Genomic DNA, 21,460 nt, shown 5'->3' on the forward strand with positions numbered 1-21,460 from the left:
GTGTGCGATGATGATCATATCAATCTTGGAACCACTTCTAATACACATCGTCACTTCACCCTCAACTAGTCTCTCTTTATTCTCTAACTCTTGTTTCGAGTCACTAAGTTTTAGCAACCGAAAAAGTATCAAATACTCAGGGGCTACTATAAACACTAGTAAGGTACACATCAATAACCTGTATATCAAATATACCCTTGTTCACTTTGCCATCCTTCTTATCCACCAAATATTCAGGGTATTTCCGCTTCTAGTGACCATTTCCTTTGCAGTATAATCACTCAGTTTCAGGCTGTGGTCCAGCTTTGGGCTTCTTCGCGGGAGTGACAACTTGCTTGCCATTCAACTTGAAGTTCCCGTTCCTTTGCCCTTTTCTTGAAATTAGTGGTTTTGTCAAATCATCAACACTCGATGCTCTTTTCTTGATTTCTACCTTCGTCGATTTCAGCATCACGAAGAGCTCGGGAATCGTTTTCGTCATCCCTGGCATTATAGTTCATCACGAAGTTCCAGTAACTTGATGATGGTGACTAGAGAACTCTGCCAATCACTATCTTATCTGGAAGATTAACTCCCACTTGATTCAAGCGATTGTAGTACTCAGAAAATCTAAGTACTTGCTCACTAGTTGAGCAATTCTCCTCCATCTTTTAGGCGAAGTATTTGTCAGAGGTCTCATACCTCTTGACACGGGCATGAGTCTGAAATACCAATTTCATCTCTTGAAACATCTTATATGTTCCACGACGTTTCAAAAACATTTTTGTAGTCCTGGTTCTAATCCATAAAGCATGGTGCACAAAACTATCAAGTAGTCATCATATTGAGCTAGCCAAACGTTCATAACGTTTGCATCTACTCCTGCAATAGGTCTGTCACCTAGCGGTGCATCAAGGACATAATTCTTCTGTGCAGCAATGAGGATAAACCTCAGATCACGGACCAAGTCCGCATCATTGCTACTAACATTTTTCAACTTAGTTTTCTCTAGGAACACATATAAAAACATAGGGAATCAAAAATATAGGGAAGCAACAACGCGAGCTATTGATCTACAACATAATTTGCAAAATACTACCAGGACTAAGTTCATGATAAATTAAAGTTCAATTAATCATATTACTTAAGAACTCCCACTTTGACAGACATCTCTCTAGTCATCTAAGTGATCACGTGATCCAAATCAACTAAACCATGTCCGATCATCACGTGAGATGGAGTAGTTTTCAATGGTGAACATCACTATGTTGATCATATCTACTATATGATTCACGTTCAACCTTTCGGTCTCCGTTTTCCGAGGCCATATCTGTATATGCTAGGCTCGTCAAGTTTAACCTGAGTATTTCGCGTGTGCAACTATTTTGCACCTGTTGTATTTGAACGTGGAGCCTATCACACCCGATCATCACGTGGTGTCTCTGCACGAAGAACTTTCACAACGGTGCATACCCAGGGAGAACACTTCTTGAAATTTTTAGTGAGAGATCATCTTAAAATGCTACCGTCAATCAAAGCAAGATAAGATGCATAAAGGATAAACATCACATGCAAACAATATAAGTGATATGATATGGCCATCATCATCTTGTGCTTGTGATCTCCATCTCCGAAGCACCGTCGTGATCACCATCGTCACCGGCGTGACACCTTGATCTCCATCGTAGCATCATTGTCGTTACGCCATCTATTGCTTCTACGACTATCGCAACCGCTTAGTGATAAAGTAAAGCAATTACAGGGCATTTGCATTTCATACAATAAAGCGACAACCATATGGCTCCTACCAGTTGCCGATAAATTCGGTTACAAAACATGATCATCTCATACAATAAAATATAGCATCACGTCTTGACCATATCACATCACAACATGCCCTGCAAAAACAAGTTAGACGTCCTCTACTTTGTTGTTTGCAAATTTTACGTGGCTGCTACGGGCTGAGCAAGAACCGTTCTTACCTACGCATCAAAACCACAACGATAGTTCGTCAAGTTAGTGTTGTTTTAAGCATCGCAAGGACCGGGCGTAGCCACACTTGGTTCAACTAAAGTTGGAGAAACAGACACCCGCTAGTCACCTGTGTGCAAAGCACGGCGGTAAAACCAGTCTCGCGTAAGCGTACGCGTAATGTCGGTCCGGGCCGCTTCATCCATCAATACCGCTAAACCAAAGTATGACATGCTGGTAAGCAGTATGACTTGTATCGCCCACAACTCACTTGTGTTCTACTCGTGCAAATAACATGAACGCATAAAATCTAGCCTCTGAAACCACTGTTGGGGAACGTAGTAATTTCAAAAAAATTCCTACGCACACGCAAGATCATGGTGATGCATAGCAACGAGAGGGGAGAGTGTTGTCCACGTACCCTCGTAGACCGAAAGCGGAAGTGTTATGACAACGCGGTTGATGTAGTCGTACGTATTCATGATCCGACCGATACAAGCACCGAACATACGGCACCTCCGTGTTCAGCACACGTTCAGCTCGATGACGATCCCCGGACTCCGATCCAGCAGGGTGTCGGGGATGAGTTCCGTCAGCACGATGGCGTGGTGACGATGATGATGTTCTACCGACGCAGGGCTTAGCCTAAGCACCGCAACGATATGACCGAGGTGGAATATGGTGGAGGGGGGCACCGCACACGGCTAAGGAACGATCACGAAGATCAACTTGTATGTCTAGAGGTGCCCCCCTGCCCCCGTATATAAAGGAGCCAAGGGGGAGGGGCGGCCGGCCAAGGAGGGCGTGCCAAGGAGGAGTCCTACTCCCACCGGGAGTAGGATTCCCCCCCTTCCAAGTAGTAGGAGTAGGAGTCAAGGAAAGGGGGAAGAGAAGAGAAGGAAGGAGGGGGCGCAGCCCCTCCCCCTAGTCCAATTCGGACTAGGCCTTGGGGGCGCCCAACCTCTCCTCTCTCTTTCCCCTAAAGCCCAATAAGGCCCATATACTCCCCGATGAATTCCCGTAACTCTCCGGTACTCCAAAAAATACCCGAATCACTCGGAACCTTTCCGAACTACGAATATAGTCGTCCAGTATATCGATCTTTACGTCTCGACCATTTCAAGACTCCTCGTCATGTCCCCGATCTCATCCGGGACTCCGAACTCCTTCGGTACATCAAAACTCATAAACTCATAATATAACTGTCATCAAAACCTTAAGCGTGCGGACCATACGGGTTCGAGAACTATGTAGACATGACCTAGAACTGTTTTCGGTCAATAACCAATAGCGGAACCTGGATGCTCATATTGGCTCCTACATATTCTACGAAGATCTTTATCGGTCAAACCGCATAACAACATACGTTGTTCCCTTTGTCATCGGTATATTACTTGCCCGAGATTTGATCGTCGGTATCCAATACCTAGTTCAATCTCGTTACCGGCAAGTCTCTTTGCACGTTACGTAATGCATCATTCTGTAACCAACTTATTGGTCACATTGCTTGCAAGGCTTATAGTGATGTGCATTACCGAGAGGGCCTAGAGATACCTCTCCGACAATCGGAGTGACAAATCCTTATCTCGAAATATGCCAACTCAACATGTACCTTCGGAGACACCTGTAGAGCTCCTTTATAATCACCCAGTTACATTGTGACGTTTGGTAGCACACAAAGTGTTCTTCTGGTAAACGGGAGTTGCATAATCTCATAGTTGTAGGAACTTTGTATAAGTCATCAAGAAAGCAATAGCAACATACTAAACGATCAAGTGCTAAGCTAACGGAATGGGTCAAGTCAATCACATCATTCTTCTAATGATGTGATCCCGTTAATCAAATGACAACTCATGTCTATGGTTAGGAAACTTAACCATCTTTGATTAACGAGCTAGTCAAGTAGAGGCATACTAGTGACACTATGTTTGTCTATGTATTCACACATGTATTATGTTTCTGGTTAATGAAATTCTAGCATGAATAATAAACATTTATCATGAAATAAGGAAATAAATAATAATTTTATTATTGCCTCTAGGGCATATTTCCCTCAGAAGCAGGCTATGATTATGATGGCTCCTTTGACCCAATGCCGGTGCAAGAAGGAGACCGTGAGGACGGCTCCGGTGACCCAATGACGGTGCAAGAAGGAGACCATGATGACGGCTCCGGTGACTGAACCGAGTCTGGCCAGGTATATATATTAGTTAAGCCCGTGCTGACTAGCTAATTGATGCATTCATTGTTTTGGTATATGTACACATATTAATTAACTCTCGTCTTTCTTCTTTTTTCTAGCCCTCCGGATAGAGCACAACTTCGGTAAGGAGACGAGGCCCGAAGAAAAATTTGAGCTCGGATGAAAGGTTTGAGATCACAACAGTCGCGCGCGACGGCAAACCGATTGAACCCATCCGGACAAAGAACACATTTGCTGCTCAGTGCGGGGTTCTTGTTAGGGACAAGATCCCGATCAGCATCCACCAATGGTATAAGCCTAAGAACGAAGACCCTGAGGTGTATTATGTCAATGATATGCAGAAAGGTGATCTTTGGACTGAGCTGAAGGCAACTTTCACCCTACCGCCAGAGGAGGATCCGGAGAAGCCAGTTATAGAGCAATTAATCAAGTCTTTTGCTCTTAAGAAGATGGCAGGCCTATTCAGGAGGTGGAGGAAAGAGCTGAAAAAGTTTGTCGACAAAGAAGAGACACCAGAATTCATCGGCAAATATGAGAAGATCAGAGATCACTGGTCCGCATTTGTGGCCCATAAGACATCGGAAAAGAGTAAGAAGATGTCACCGACAAACAAGCAAAATGCTCTGAAGAAGACGTTTCACCATCGCACGGGGTCAGGTGGCTACTTCAAAGCCCGACCTAAGTGGGCCAAGGCTGAGAATGATGTGCTTGATAAAGGGATCGAACCAGAGACAATGAACTGGTCAGACTTGGTTCTTCGGGGCTGGCGGAACCTTGGACCCTGTATCAGGGAAGTGCCGTTGGACGAACGAGCAACTGAAAATACCAGTCAAGAGGCTTCGGCACTATATCGATGCAACGCAGCAAGGGACGTTCATTCCAGACAGGGAGAACGACAAGCTCACAATGGCCCTCGGGAATCCTGAGCACCCTGGACGGACACGAGGCACGCCAGGCTCCATTCCATGGAAGGTTGGTTTTCCGGACGTAGGCGGTTACAAATGCTAGGAGAGGAGAAAGAAAGTGGAGCATAGCCAACTGCAGGCGCTGCACGCAAGGGTACAAGGGCTAGAGGAACGAGAAGCATGTCACGCCCAATATGCGACCCTATCCAAAAGGAACTCGAAGGTCCCACCAAGGATAGACCCGCATATTGAAACACTTTTGCAAGGTGGATATCATTACATCAACATTACATAATAGATGGGGATACATACAAGAGGCATACAATGCCACACGGATACAACATCATCATACATAAGATCAACATCCGACTACGGATGAAACATAAACAGAAACTCAAACGACATCCACCCTGCTAGCCCAGGCTGCCGACCTGGAACCTATCCCCTAATCGAAGAAGAAGAAGAAGAAGAAGAAGAAGAGCTCCAAAACAAGTAAACATCGCACTCGTGTCATGATCATCCCATAACCTGTACCTGCAACTATTGTTGTAGTAATCTGTGAGCCACAAGGACTCAGCAATCCCATTACCATGGGTATCAAGACTAACAAAGCTTAAAGGGAATGGAAGGGGTAAAGTGGTGAGGTTGCAGCAGCGACTAAGCATATATGGTGGCTAACATACGCAAATAAGAGCGAGAAGAGAGCAAATGGAACGGTCATGAAACTACCAATGATCAAGAAGTGATCCTGAACTCCTACTTACGTCAAACATAACCCATAAACCGTGTTCACTTCCCGGACTCCGCCGAAAAAAGACCATCACGGCTACACACACAGTTGATGCGTTTTAATTCGGATCTGGTGTCAAGTTATCTACAACCGGACATTAACAAATTCCCATCTGCCTATAACCGCAGGCACGGCTTTTGAAAGATTATACCCTGCAGGGGTGTCCCAACTTAGCCCATGACAAGCTCTCGCGATCAACGAAGGATATACCTTCTCCCAGGATGACCCGATCAGACTCGGAATCCTGGTTTACAAGACATTTTAACAATGGTAAAGCAAGACCAGCAAAGCCTCCTGCTGTGCCGACAAATCCCGATAGGAGCTGCACATATCTCGTTCTCAGGGCACACCGGATGGGCGAAGCGTACAGGAACCAACGTAACCCAAGTTGCCAAGGGATGGCCCTGCACGGTGCTCTAGTTTGGACCAACACTTAGACAAGCATTGGCCCGGGGGGCTATAATAAAGATGACCCTTGAGAGAGCGACTCCCAAGGGAAAAGTAGGTGGTGGTGAGGCAAATGGTAAAACCAATGTTAGGCCTTGCTGGAGGAGTTTCATTCAAAGCGAACTGTCAAGGGGGTCCCATAAATCACCCAACCGCGTAAGGAACGCAAAATCCGGGAACATAACACCGGTATGACGGAAACTAGGGCGGCAAGAGTGGAACAAAACACCAGGCATAAGGCCGAGTCTTCCACCCTTTACCAAGTATATAGATGCATTAATAATATAAGAGATATTGTGATATCCCAACCAAAATCCTGTCCACCATGGAGCAATCTTCAACTTCACCTGCAACTAGCAACGCTATAAGAGGGATGAGCAAAAGCGGTAACATAGCCAAACAACGGTTTGCATAGGAAAGGTGTCAAAGGTTAGAGGTTCATGGCAATATGAGAGGCTTGATAAACAGGTGATAGGTAGCGCAGCAAAGCGATAGAACGAAGCAACTAGCATAGCAATGATAGTAGTGAGATCCAGGGTAGCGGTCATCTTGCCTGAAATCCCGCAAGGAAGAAGAACGAGTCCATGAAGAAGATGAAGCCACGAAGACAAACCAAGCGTAGACGAACGAATCCTCACGATCGCAACGAAACAGGAACTATCGAAAAGAAGCACACAACATGGTAAACACACCACACGTAAACAAGACATGATGCACAACAAGCATGATGCATGAAAAAGCTACATGAAGCTACTCATGGCAAGAGACGACGCAAACAAGAGCAACACATCAAAGCAAGTTTAAATGAGGCCGGGAACAACATATAACAATTCTAGTAAGTCCTCATATGCAAATTTCGAAATTGGTCCAGATCTGAATAAATCTTATGTTCAAGCTGTTAAACAGCAAGTTAAGATGCACCAAGATGATCTACACGAGATTCTAGTCAAGTTACATATAAAGTTCATTAGATTTGGAGCTACGGCCTAGAAGATATGAGCAAAACAAGTCAAACATGGCATTGATGCAAAATACACCCAAACATCAAGCAAACACCTCAAAACAAGGATGCAACATGATAATATGAAACTACATGCAAAATCAAGCAAGTTTCATATAGAGCACACTCAAAACGGAGCAACGGTGCAACACACACACACTATACAAGTTTGAAGGACAAGCTGTCCAAAACAACAACTAGGCATCTTGCAAGCATCAAAACAATATGCTACAGCATCTCAACATAAAAACAAAATACATGGACATGATGTAAATGTAAAGCATAACAAAACATGAACACTGAGCTATCTCCAGAAATCACTAGAACATCCTCAAACACACATGGCAAGATTGCAAATAATAACAATTCAGACTTTGCAAAAAAATTAACATCAGCTTGCAATGTTTAGAGCTATCAAACAACATATTACAGGAACTTATCATGACAAACAAAGGCATGGCATGAACCTACTAATTGCATAGACCAAAAGTCCCTTACTGACCATGAGCCAAAAAGGATCAGAAAATATGATGGCACCCACGTAAACATAGCAAGTTATATTACAGATTCAAACATGGCAGAAATAGAATTATGAAGACATGTTGGTGAGCTTGTACCACTCACCATAGAGCAATACATGGCATGGCAAGGCAACCAACAGTAAGAAGGCATGTTTATGAAGCTAAGCATGGCAATAGCAAGTTCATAGGGTGCATGGATCACTAAAAAAACACATGGCAACAATTGAACATAATGTTAACAGGCTGATAGCAACATTATATAGCAACTTTGGAGCAAGATTACAACAAGCTACAACAGGCTATAATTGCAAGCAGGGGCATGAATGGATAGAGCATGACATGTAGAACAAAACACCCTTAGTGAACATCTCCAGATTATGCATAGAATGATTTGTAGCAGCAGGTTTACATAGCATCACGAAATAACAGATTCAGCCTAGCAAAACAGCAACAGCGAGTACACTACTTAACAAGCTTGATTCACTCACCACAAGTCATTGCATGACAAGATAAGCATATCATCATCAAGAAGACATGTTTGTGAAACAAACCAAGGCAAGAACAAGTTCATAGCATGCACGGATCAACTACAACAACCTTGGCAAAATTGAATAACATGTAAACAATCTGCCAGGAAACATTTTGAAGCAAAAGTAGAGCATGAAAATGACATGCTAGACTACTCCATAATTGCAAACAGGGGCACGAATGGATAGAGGATAACCATATGTTCAAAACATCCTTACTTAAGTATCTCAAAATAAGTATGGATCTCTCTCTAGCATCATGTTTACATGGCATCAAAATAACAGCAGAACAGGGACTAAAATCAGCAACATCACGAAGCCTAGTGTACATGCTTGTGCTAGTCACCACATTGATCACAAAAATACATGGTAAGCACCTCTGTAAAGAAGACATAGCATAGATCAAAACACATGTAGACATCAACCTCATAGGATGCACACATCAATCATGGCAAAAATGACAAAAGAGCATGTTCTGTTAACAGATAGCAGACAACATTATGAATCACTCTTGCAACAATAATTCAGGCATCAAGATGAACTCAAATGAACATGATGCAATGGAATGAAATGAAGTACTCGTTGATACGAACAATTTGACATATTACACGCACCAAACGGAGCAATATGCTAGAAGATATGGCAGGTCAAACAGGGCATGAAAATGTTATAGAGAAAAGGACAGTGGAATTTACCCAGCACGAAAAGGGGATCCAGATCGGGGGAGTTCCATTCCTCGTACAGGACGCCTCCGGTGGAAGTCAACGGCCATGGTGGGCGGGCGTGGGACTCCGGTGGGCGTCGAGAAGGCCGAGAATGGGTCGATCCAGGCATGGGGCCTCCGGATCCGGTGGCGGAAGGGGTCCTCGGAGTCCGATTGGCCGGCGACGAGCACAGGCAGGGCGGTCGTCTTCGTGCACCATGGCCATCGGGAAGCTCCTACAGGGAGCACGGGGAGCGACTAGGTGAGAGTGAGAGCACAGGAGGGAAGGAGAAGGAGGCGGGACGGGGCGGCGCTGGCCTGGGTGGTCGCCAGCGGGCGACGGTGGCTTGCTCCGGCGAGCGGAGGAGGCCCTGGATCGGGATCCACCCGATCCAGACGAGCGAAGCAGCGGGAGACGGCGGCGGGCTCGCGGGCGCTCGGTTCGGGCCCCGATCTGGGCTTGGCGGGTTGTGCCCGGGCTTGGCGGGCCTGCGGGGGAAGTGGGGGAGGAGCAAGGGTGATGTGGCGGCTGCGGGTTGGCCGGGACGGCGGCGACGATGACGTGGCGGCCTGTGATACGCCGGAGTGAGGTGGCTGGAGGAGGTGGAGACGTCCGGCGACGGAACGGACATGTCCGGCCGCGGGAGGAGGAAGATGGCTAGGGTTTGGACTGCGCAAAAAATCCGGGAGGGGCACATATTTGTAGGTAGAGGGAGCTAGGAGACTCCAAATGAGGAGCGATTTTCGGCCACGCGATCGTGATCGAACGACCAAGATCATGGAGTGGAGTTAGATGGGTTTTGGGCCAGTTTGGAAGGGCGTTGGGCTGCAAGACAAAAGGGGCCTTTACGGTTACCCGGTTAACCGTTGGAGTATCAAACGACCTCCAAATGGCACGAAACTTGACAGGCGGTCTACTGATGGTATACCAAGGCCGCTTGGCAAGACTCGGTCCATTCCGAGAAATTTTAACACCCGCTCGCGAAGAGAGGCGGGAAGGGGACGCCGGAGGACATAGGAGCGACGAATTGCAAAACGGACAACGGGGAAAAGGCTCGGATGCATGAGACGAACACGTATGCAAAATGAAACGCACATGATGACATGATAAAATGCAACATGCAAGAAAATGACATGGCAACGACATGGCAATGACGGCGAATAACTGACAGACACCTGGCGCATCGGATCCGGGGCGTTACAAAGCAGATCACAGCAAATGACCTGCCGAAGCTTCCCCTGAAGCTACCCCGCCATCTCAGCAGAGAAGCAGTGTGGCTTCCACCGAGCTGCTTCAGCCGGAGCATGTCTTGACGGCTCCTGCTAGATACCCCGTGGATTTTATCACAGAGTCTCAAAATTGCCACCTTACGACGCAATGACAGAACTTAAAAGTCAAGGCGGCTCTCGGCCAAGTTCAACCTTCTGAACCCGGCGCAACTTTTCACTATCGTCCGATTCTAGAAGGATATTCTAGGGTGACGGTGGACAAAATAACGGAGGGATTTGAGGACCTCCAGCTTGACCACCCTATCGGTGAAGGGGAGACTCGGCTGGGTTCTTCTCTGAAGACTCCATGCCTATGGCGGAAGGAGTTCACCAAGCTTCCAAACTGGACGCCTCCTCCTCCTCCTCCTAAGACGAGTCAGGGCACTCTGCCTCCTCCATCGCCTCCTCCTCCGGCGAGTGACGATCAGGGCACTCGGCCTCTTTCTCCGGCACGTGGCGGCACTCCGCCTCCTTCTCCGCCTGCGTCGGCGTTCCCGAGCAGCCAGCAGCCTCCTCCTTCTATGCCTCGCCAGCAAGGGCGGAAGAGACCCGCCGCCGCCTCGGCTGCTCCGGCGCATCGTAGTCCTTCTCCTCCGCCTCGTAAGCAAGCACGAAATAAGACAGACGCCGCAGCCCCTCCGTCTGCTCCGGCGTCTAGCAGTACAGCCAGCAGAGGCGGGAGGCAATACAGATATGGTCCTTCTCTCAAGCCTCTAGAGAAGTTACCGCACGAGAGGATCAAGGAGGAAAACGCGAAGATCATGCGGACCAAAGTGGAGGACTTCTTTAAAGGGTTGAAAGCAAAGAGACATCCACCTCCGGAGGAGAAAGTAGATCCGGTGAAAGCAAAGCGCACTATCGATGCCCTGAGGAAACCACCAAAGTCTCCACTGAGAACCAACTATGAGCGCATTACTGAACAGGCATATCTCGCAGTGGAGCGATCGGGAAGTACTGTCAGTGATCAAAGGTTAAAAGAACGAGCAGCTGCGAAAAAAATTGCCCAGCTCGGCGAACAAGCAAATCAATCGTGCCCCCCGCTCAATGTGTCTAGCGGCGACATCGTCGCTAATGCTCCGAGGACGGTGCCCGGTTATAGCAATCTTGCAGATTACCTGGCTGACGATGTAAATTTTGATTTCATGGAGGTGGACGAACACAGATACGAGTACGGGAAGCCTCTCGTCAAAGATGAAAAATCTCTAACAACGATGATGCGAAGATTCCATAATTGGTACATGAAAACCTGCAGAGAGTCTGGGGGGACGAATACTTTGTTTCTGAGAATTAAAGAGGAGCACGACCTCGTTGGAACTGATCTGTTGCTTGTTCCATTTGAGGAGTTCTTTGAGTTCTTCAATCAAAAGGCCCTCGATAAATTAACGGTCTTTTGCTACTGTTTGTAAGTACTATTTATGTCATTAAGTCTCTATATATAGCTCAGCTCTTTCATTGCATGTATTTATAATTAATTATCCTCACTATATTATGCAGATTGAAGATCATCGAGTGCAGAAAACAAGAAATGTATGATATTGGGTTCATTAACACAAATATCATAGATGAAATTCAAGTTGAAAAGCACGCCGAAGAGGCCGAGGCCAACTTGCTACAATCGTTGATCAATAATCAAAACAAAGATTTAATACTCTTTCCTTACAACTTCGAGTGAGTGTTACTGTCGTGTGCATATTCGGTTTCCCTTATTACTCGAGCGAGGTCATAGTAATGTAATTGATGAGTTATGCATGCGTGCGCAGCTTCCACTATGTTCTTCTGGAGATTAAGCTTGAGCGGGGACTAGCGACCGTCTTAGACTCGAGACGGAAAGATCCCGAAACCTATGCGGACATGACTAAATTGCTCAACAAGTAAGTTCAATCGATCATTATCGCATCAATATCGGCAAATTTTTGTTCATTTCCTGATATCTCAAGTAATAATAATTATTTTCTTTGTCTTGCAGGATTTGGAAATAGTTCACCGCAGAAGCTCCGGGACTGCCGAAGGAGCTGCGATATACATACCCGAAAGTAAGTACTACTAGCTAGCTAGTTGCGCGCATCTCCCGTTGATTCTATAGCTATACTTTCATCAATGCCATTTATAATGCTTCATTATCAGTTTGATTGACCTCTATTTCTCGTAAAGTGCTTGTGGCAGGAACAAGGGAATAATTACTGTGGATACTATGTGTGCGAGTTCATCTACAACGCGGCTTTGAAAAATAAGCGGGGCTACTCTAAAAGACAATATGAAGTGCGTAAGCAATAATATTCATAATTTCATTTTATTACACCATCATTTCTGTTGAGTTTCATTCATATATGTATTATCCCCCTTCTTCAAATTAGATGTGGCAGATGCGGAATGAACTCCTAGAACAAGATCGCATGAAAACAATTCAAGAGGAATTGGCGGGATTCTTTCTTGACCACGTCATCAATAAAGCCTGAGAATACCATGTGGAAGTTGATTTCAAATCCTAGGGGATTGTAAGAGATCTTACATATTGTATATGTATGTAGCCAGTAGCATCGGATAGATAATACGAAAACTTGTTGTTCGACCAATCTCTCGGAGAAGGAGAGGTCGATCAATCACTTCTCTCGGTATGCATGACGAACTTCTGTACTTAATGGTTTCCTTCATTTTCTTACTAGCTAGCGTGTTGAGGGCCTCACTATGTACAGTACGTAGCGTCGACCAAGCACGAACATAAGAGAGGACACTTCTCTCTATTAATTAGCTAGCTAACACAATATATGAAACACCTAAATTAACCCCCCAAAACCCCCAACCCCCCCCCCCCCTTCAGAAAAACAAAAAACCCAGCCACTGAAATGTTGACGCGTGGATGCCTTTTGGTCCCGGTTGGTGCCACCAACAGGGACCAAAGGCCCTCCTGCCTGGGCTCGGCGCACCGGCCACGTGGAGGCTCATCTGTCCCGGTTCGTGTTAGAACCGGGACTAAAGGTCTAGGGCATTAGTAACGACCCTTTAGTCCCGGTTCAGGAACCGGGACAAAAGGCCCTCACCAACCGGGACTAATAGGGGTTTTTCTACTAGTGATTCTTGCCCCTTGTTTCATACTAGTACTCTGTATTATATGCTCATGTTCATCTTCTTTTGAAGAATCACATGTTCCCAAACATGTGCAGGAACCAAATTCATGGGCGAGCCCTTATTTTGCTGCTTCTAATCTTCCAGTGGCAAAGAATTATTCTTGTCCTTGTTTTGATTTCCTTGTTGTAAATTCATTCTTGCCCCTTGTTTCATACTAGTACTCTGTATTATATGCTCCTGTTCATGTTCTTTTGAAGATTCACATGGTTCCAAACATGTGCAGGAACCAAATTCATGGGTGATTAGACAAGAGGATCTAGGCATGGCAAGACTGTGAATAGCCATCTAGTATTACACTTTTGGAGCTAGTAATTGTGATTGCCATACTTGTAACTATTACACTTCTAGATGCTTGTAAAGTATATGTTAAGAGCTTGTATCACGTGCTATTTGTACAACAAGGATGATATTATTTGAAGTATTATGTGGTCTGTACCAATGTAAATACTAGTTATTTACTTACTTCTAAATTGAAATATGAAGAATATGACTCTGACAGCTAGGACCCAATTACCAGAACCTGACAACGAGGAACCTATTTGACTAGTTGACCCATTTTATATAGAAAATGAAAAATGAAACTGTTGAGAAAAAAGGCCATGGCCCAAAAATAAAAAGGCTGCAATATTGGGCTTAGCTCATGAACCCGACCAAAAATTGACAGAAAAAATATATAAAAAGGCTGAATTGTTGGGCTCGGCCCATCTAAAACACCAAATTGGATCGGGCTGAATCTTATCAACGACCTTTTCAATTGGTCGTAATTTTGCCACGTCGGATCCGACGTGGCCTGGGCTGTCAGCCAGTGACCAAAACAAAAGGTCATGGGTTCAACGACCTTTTGTTTTGGTCGTAAACGTCTACGACCTTCTCACGGAGAAGGTCGTTAATTTCAGTTTACGACCGCTAGCTTCTGACCTTCTGTTTTTGGTCATAAAAAGGTCACAAATGAAAAACAATGACCTTTCAATGACCAATAGTCAAGGTCACAAGTTAACATATTTCTTATAGTGGGATCACCGGAAAAGGCCCCAAGATGAGATCTCACGGGTACAAAAGGTTGCGGCGGTGGAAATAGGGTTTCGTGGTGCTCCTGGATGTTTTCAGGGTTGTAGATATATATAGGCGAAGGAAGTCGGACAGGGAAGCCACGAGGGTGGGGGGCGCGCCACCCCCTGGGGCGCGCCTCCCTGCTTCGTGGCTTCCTCATTTGCTTCTTGACGTCCACTCGAAGTCTCCTAGATTGAGTTTATTGCAAAAATAACTCTCCCGAAGGTTTCATTCCGTTTGGACTCCATTTGATATTCCTTTTCTGCGAAACACTAAAATAGGCAAAAAAAACAGCAATTTGGGCTGGGCCTCCGGTTAATAGGTTAGTCCCAAATAATATAAAAATGTATAGTAAAGCCCATAAACATCCAAAACGGATAATATAATAGCATGGAACGATCAAAAATTATAAATACATTGGAGACGTATCACCCGCCAAGCTCATCCGACGGAAGAGCGCCACGCCATACTAGGAGGAGGGGGCCACGCCGAGGAGAGACCCCGCCGCCACCGGGGCTTTGCCCGATAGCGACCCTATGCGGCGGCGAGGTAGAACCTGGTGCCCACAGACAGATTTGTTGCTCTTTTCTTCTTTATTATACCTTGTGTTTTTCGTCGGTTTTCTCGGTTTTTTCTTTTCTTCGTCTTCATATGGTTGTTTTCTTTGTTTGTTTCTTGATTTTTTTTCCTTTCTTTTGTTTCCTTATTGGTTTTCACTTCTTTTTTCTTTCTTATTTTCCTTTTTTCTTTGTTTTTCTTTGTTTCTTTCTCAGTTTTCACTGCTTTCGAAATACATGATGTACATTTTTCCCTTGAATACAAGTTTTGAGCACTTTTTTGAATACATGTCAACATGTTTTAAATACAGGTGGAACATTTTTTCAATAGGAATATTTTTTTCTCACATAGTGTATATTTTTCGTATACATCAGGAATATTTTAGGATTTTTGACATTTTTTAATACAATTGTTTTTAAAAATATATGTTTTTATGTCTGCTTTTATTCAATGTACATTGTACATTTTTTAATAAATTAGGAACATTTTTATACACATGTAAAATAAATAAATACGTGGTCAACATTATTTTTATACACATTATATATAATAGATTTTTTATATAATAGATAAAAATAATGTTGACCACGTATATTATAAATGTAATGTTTCAATATATATTATAACAAATGTTTCAATATATAATAGATTTTTTGTATACAAGTTAAAAAGACACTACGAATTAACATTTTTTGTCTACAGAGTTGTAAGCGAGCCGTGTAAAAAGTAACGAAAAAGAAAGAGAATAAAGGCGATAGAAAAAAAATCATTAGCCAATGTCTTTCTTGGGACTTCTATTATTGCATGAAAGTACAAAAAACAGACTCCAATGTTCACACCCTAGTGCTAACGCTGAACTTCGAGCCTTTGCCGTTGCCACATCGGAGATTGTATGGCTTTGATGGCTCTTGACTGATCTTGGTGTTCCATTTGATGCTCACATATCTCTCTTTTGTGATAGCATCACAGTGCTGGTATTCAGATCGTCAACGATCCAGTTAAGCTTAAGCTAACCAAACATATGGACGTGGATTCATCATTTATGCGCTCTCAGTGAACTATTCGTTTCGTTTGAGGGCGCCTCAGATACTTCAGACTTAAAGTGTATATTTGCATCATCCAGACGACAAAAGGATGACTGAGAGGCTGTCTAGTGACGATGCTAACTGTAAAGTCTGAAACACAGGGCAAGTGAGGATATTCTGCTTAGTTATATTGTTCCTCAGCCAGCTCTTTACAATCATATGGATATCAAGTAAAAGGATATTGGAGTCTGAAAAACATAAGTCATGTCTGTGTAATGACAACTTCTAACTTGATGCTGAGGAGAATACACGAAAAAACATTTTACTTTCCAGAAACTGGGTGTTAATCTGCGTATTATCAATCTGATGATTTCAGTTCACAACAAACTTCCTGAAAGCGCAAAAAACTGTTCGGATGTTATACACATATTATGGTGATCTGAAGAGAATGGCAGCCAACATCTTCCAGAATACGGCTGGGTAAGTGCGCAAGCTGCTCCAAATGAAGACAGATATGGGTTACGTACACACAGTCTTGGCTGTCCAACAGCTCTAGTAAGAAACCGGCCAGGCAAGCAAGATTCGCTACCAAAAACAAATTCTTGGAAGATGAACATGATTTTTGCTCTAGACAAGTGAGCATCACTAACTAATATTTTATGTTAATTATAAATCCAATCCTCCAAGTACCAACAGGGTATTAATTCGACCATACATATCCCCGAAATCCATGCTTTTCTTGAGAAGACACGGCTAATTAATCAATTGGCCCAGCCCATCTTAGACAAAACAACACAAGCATGCATGCGCCGATGCACATGCCTCTGCTCCGCATTGAAACAGCAGATAGCTCACGGCTGGCAGCGAGTTTGAGGGGCCTTGACTGACACCGGAGAGCCCCAGGTTTTGGCACCAGCACCAGTTAAGCTTATTGCCGCAAATGGCTCCTTCCTCAGTGGCTTACCAGTGACAAACAAACCCAGCAGCATGGTTTAACGTTGCTTTCATGCATAATTGCGCCTTGGATTCTTGCGTGTGTTGTCTAGCCGAGGCGCCAGAGAGAGTTGGATTGCTTATTTTGGGCTGGTGCAACTCACTCCCCTGCTGGCTTGCTTTGGGAATATGTGTAGTTGGGGGCAAGTGACTGTTGGATTGGAGTTTGAAACCAACCACCACCTGTACTTTTATGCGTCGTGCTCCAGTTGTTCAGTTGGTCCTCACATTGCTCGGGTGTGCTAGTAGTGATATAGTAGGATTATTATTGCTTGGAGAGACACCATGAACCACTATTTTTCTCTCCGGAAAAGGCAACGTCGTCGATGCCTCAAGTGTGGCCAACCGAATCGAAGACGACGTGGGATGGCCGACTAGAGACGAGCGTCCCCGTTACTCGATCTAGCTACGCCTTCACCATCGGCGGAGCCCATGTACGTACGTGCTTCTGGAAGAAAAGCAGTGGGATTTTCACCGGGGTTCGAAGTTTGCGCTCATTTGAATGAACTGTTGCATCCGGCCGGTGAATGTTTTGGCCGAGGTTCAGGCCCGGCACGTTGGCCCCACTGCCGTGAGAGGGAAATGCACACACATGCAAATGGATTCTCTGCTTTGTGTGTAGAGGCGGCAGAGGGAGAAGGGGTGAACCGATGAAGGTAGCCCCGTTGTCCCGAGCAAACCAGACTGATCTGGTCCAAACTGGTTCAGCTAGATCTACTGCTCCTCGGTGCGTGTTAGGTTAGGTACGACCCGACCTGGTCACCTCGCTGCTGTTCTGGGTCTCGGTTAATTATCACTCACGCGAACCCTATAGCGACTTACCATGCAGTAAGATTTCTTCTCTTTGAGGAAGAATTGTTCCTCGAGAGCAACTAACGAGTGGTCGGGTTAAGAAGAAAAAAAATAGATTTCAAAAAAAGGAAAAAAAATTAAGGCGATGATTTCTCACCAGTCAGTGCTATTGCTGTTTTTGTCACAAAAACATGAGCGTCGCATGATGTTAATTCTAACCCTTCAACGATAAGCAGTTATCTGTTGATCAGAGTTTCTCAACGCGCACGTGCAATAGACGTACATGCAACAAAGACAAAGGTTTCAGGTGTACCCGTGTTGCGCTGCAGCTGACCTGGTCTGGTCAGCTATGACCCAATACAATAACCAACAATTTCTTATCTACTACTACGTGTCTTCCGACCGCACACAGATACATGATTTGATTCGAAGTCTTCCATACAATTGACTAAATCGCTACTCAATCTTCCACTCCCACTTACTCACCAAAAACGGGTACACTTAACCTCTAATCTAATTAATCAAAGAGCCCAATATTCCTGTCCAGGACCTAGCAGAAAAAAAAAGCCCAAAAAGTCAATGTGTATATGAATGTGTAAAAAATCTACACAATCTCGTTATCAAATTCTTTTTTCACCATTATCGCAAGCAAAAAAATGGACTTGGTCAGCATTGAACAATGATGCAGTTAAAAATGAATTGATCATGACATAAAAAACACAAAATGGATGCAGACGCAGACGCTCATGAACACGTACATGAACTTGCCTCAATGAACGCACACACACATACCCTATCCAATGAGCACCTCGAAGAGACCGAGCCGATGGATCTTGGGCATCGGCTATCACGTCGCTTCCCACCGAAAGAATATCTCCGCTTTTATGAGACACCAAAGTGTCAAACCTGGGGTTGGATCCCTGGTGGGTTCGGGGCACGCCACAACCCACCTTATCATTTTTTTGAATGAATTAGGTCTATTATAAAGATTCACTGGAAGTAAAAAAGCACACCCAAACATAAATAAAATTACATTGGGGTTTTTTGATCACCGGATGACCATTACCACTGCCAGAACGAGCTACCAGCACGTCGATGTCGCTGCTCCCATACCGAAACCGGCCTGACCTTGTCGATGACAGCCGGAAAGCCTTCATGCATGTGCCCCTAAGGACCAACACCCAAGCCGCAGTCATTGTCGGATCCTTAAATCGATTGGAAGAACATGACACTAAATCTCGTCGTCGCGTACGCGTTGCGAGAAACCCTAACCTCGCTGCCCTGAGAAGCCGATAGGAATCTATGCCAAAGCTCCGACTAATTCATCCTGATGGACAAACTCGAGGTTATAGGAGCCCAAAAAACTGACTAGAGGGTGAAGTGCCGCCATTCATCCGAGCACCGCCACTGCAAGGATTAAAATTCTAATTTATCTCTACTAAACGGAGCCGAGGCACTAGCATCCCCTCCTTACGACCTGACGGCAGGCAGACGAGAGTATAATCCACGGACTCTCTGGCGGAGATCGAGAGGAAAGAAAAGATGGGAATTTGAGCTCCAGCGGGCGACCAAAACGAGCTGCCGGTGGTTCGTTCGGCAATAGAGATCAAGGAGCAACCACCGTCGTTGCCACAATGCTCGTCGGAGGGCCGTTCATGGCCCACATTCCAAGGCAGTTTCCTTGACATCTAGGATGTCATATTGGCTTTGTCCAACTGTGCCAATGGCCAATGGGTGATGAGAATTGGAGTCGTGTAGCGTCATCGAGGAATCGCCACCCATGTTGCCCTAATGATACATGAGTGGCATGGGCCACACCTCTTCTTCAGGTGTTGCTACACGCTTAGGCTTTGGAGATCAATCATCGAGAAGCTTGGGCTACCTCACGTCAACATCCCTGGATGATATCTAGATGAATCCGTCACTGAGTGGTGGGACAAACGAATCGATAACCGAAACCCAATTTCGCATGCCATGACCTCCCTCACCATGCTCATCTCATGGACAACTTGGAACGAGTGGAATGCTATGGTGTTTCAACAAAAAATTGTGCCACCACCTATTCTTCTTCGAACCATTCTTGAAGAGGCAAAGTTATGGGTTACTGCCGGCACAAAAAAACTAGGGACTATCATTTTGTGTGAGTAATTGTCATGCCGCTTATGTGGGGTGTTTTATAAAAATTCTAAACTCCATTCTCTCCTTATTTAATGGATGGGGCAAATCTTATGCCACCATTTAAAAAAAAGATAATTAATTTCCAAAATCATACTCGTTAACCATTGTAGAATCTCAAGTAGTTGGTCACACCCCATAGTTTAATAGTACTACACCTTCGGTTCCTTGTTTAAGATGATACGAAATCATATGTACTTTGGTAAAAGTTTCCGTTTTCTTGTCATTCCCATCTCTTCAGGGGATTGGTTGCAAGTCCCTGTCAATGCCTGAAAATCTCTCATCTCTTTTGGACATTATATATCAAGTGTCGATTAGACAGTGCTTGTTCTTTCTCACGCTCCTAGGTGGCTCCATCATGCACACGTGGTTGTTACTATTTAATTCCCTAGCTGAGTCAACATACCGTTTAACAATCACAATTATACAAGAAAAGTTAGCGTGTCAATCTCCAAAATTAGCGTTTTCTGATGAAATCAGTTAATTATTATGTCAAGAATGTGGCGTAGCCAGCTATACAACACCCTCTAGATATGTCAGCTGTACAGCTCGGGAGCTCTTTTGGTTCCTTTTTGGGATCATCCATGTTATCGTGTCGACTACTTAATGGCAAATGATTAGGAACCTTCGCGACGAAAATAGTTAGATTAAAGCAGTTTGATCGAAACTATCAACGGATATGCCGACTGCATGTGTGCCTAATGCATGTTATATTAGTTAGGATTCTGTTTAAGCTCTTCAATTAGCTCTTGTAGTCATGATTTGTCAAAGCTCTCAATCCGTTACCGGCCTAAAACTTGTGTAACACTACATTGATCTTGTGGTAACTTTGGCTGTTTTTTCCTTCAAGGTTCACACCACCTGTTGATATCACAAAAACCTTTCTGGAACCGATTCTAATTCCAAAGCAGCAAGCTAAAGCTACACCCTCAACACATGCCAAGTCAGACTCACAAACTAACCTGTTTTAACTTATACTCTAGTTAAACAATGGTTCATATAATACTAGCGGTTGCGAGTGCGTTATCAATCGCACTTTCTTGGAACGGAATTCGTAACCTGAAACTGTATTCAAGTCATTGTTAATAGGTCGTTGGCGCCCAAATTTTCAACGTCGGCATCTCACGGGTGAAACTACTTTGACTACAAAATTTAGGGGGGTGTATTTGTGATGGATGACCATATGTTTAATACGGAAAGCTATTGCAATCATGTGCATCCGCGAAGTGTGGCACTGTCATACTTGTTGCAGATAGGCTTACTTATAGCCAATGAGCTGATGGTATTTTTTGGGTGATTTAATTAACTAAAACCCTGAAAATTGAAAAAGTCTCGGTAAAGCAAAAAATCACTTTGTATATGCAGTAAAAACCGAGATATATTTGTCTCTTCACACTTGCATCTAGGAAGGAATATATATGTGTAG

Source organism: Triticum aestivum, chromosome 4B (genome assembly GCF_018294505.1).
Source record: "Triticum aestivum cultivar Chinese Spring chromosome 4B, IWGSC CS RefSeq v2.1, whole genome shotgun sequence".
NCBI classification, from domain to species: domain Eukaryota; kingdom Viridiplantae; phylum Streptophyta; class Magnoliopsida; order Poales; family Poaceae; genus Triticum; species Triticum aestivum.